A 1,169-nucleotide genomic window follows, 5' to 3' on the forward strand; every position below is an offset into this window, starting at 1 on the left:
CCACTTTTCAGGATATGCAATAATGCGAGAGACATCATGCAACAACTGAAACCACCCATGTGTGAAATTGTTACAGGGTGTTTGAGGAGATTCAAGACAGCCATATTCGGGTATTTCTAGAAATACAACACCCGGTTTGAAAATTGTATACACACATTAAAAAGTGGTCCTTAACTTTTTTTGAGTAGTGTAATATTAAACAATCCTAATTCCACATGTTCAGGAGGAATTAATCGTTGTTTCACTTGACAATGAGGAGAAAATTAGAATATTTCATATTTCACATAATAGAATACAAATTAAGAAATAGTGAGTGGATGATGTCATCAGTCTCCTCATTTGCATACTGACGAGGATGTGCATATAACTGTTTTCTGAAATTAAGCGAAATTTAATAATGTCATAACTTTAATTCTTATTTTACATCCGATTCTGATGAAATTTTCAGTGTTATGTTTGTTGGATTTTTCTCTTTTTATTCAAATCAATTTTTTGTTGGGGTGGACTTGTCCTTTAATGACCTGAGATTCTCAAATTAAATCTACTAGACTCCGACCCCCCCCCCCGACCTGAGTGGGATATAGTTACCACGGATCTTTTTCGCATGTTATTTACTTATTTATTTACTAGCTTATTTGCTGATTTGTTTAATTATTTATTTATTCATTTACTTACTTATTTACTCATTTATTCCTTCATTCGTGTGTTTATTCATTTATTATCCATTTATTCATTTATCTATTTATTCATTTATTTATATTCATCTATATGCATCTATTTATGTAGTCATGTATTTTATTTATTATTATAATTTATTCATCGATCTATTTCATTCATTTATATTCATCTTTGTATGTATTCATGTATTTGTTTATTCATTCATTTATTTATTTCTTTATTCATGGATTCATTATTATTCATTTACGTATGTCTACTGTCGATCTATTCATGTATTAATTTATCAATTTGAACTTTCTATTCATTACGAGCTCGGATTGCTGCATACAGCGCATGTGTATTGTTCCCTGAACTTGAAGCCGCGGTCTTGTAGGTCGGGACACTTGTGTGACCAGGTGAGGGATAAATATGTCTTATCAATGAGTGCTATTTATATACACTATCCGAACCATCATGAAGATACAATGCGAAGAATCCAATGATTGAATAAC

Source organism: Lytechinus pictus, chromosome 4 (genome assembly GCF_037042905.1).
Source record: "Lytechinus pictus isolate F3 Inbred chromosome 4, Lp3.0, whole genome shotgun sequence".
NCBI lineage: Eukaryota > Metazoa > Echinodermata > Echinoidea > Temnopleuroida > Toxopneustidae > Lytechinus > Lytechinus pictus.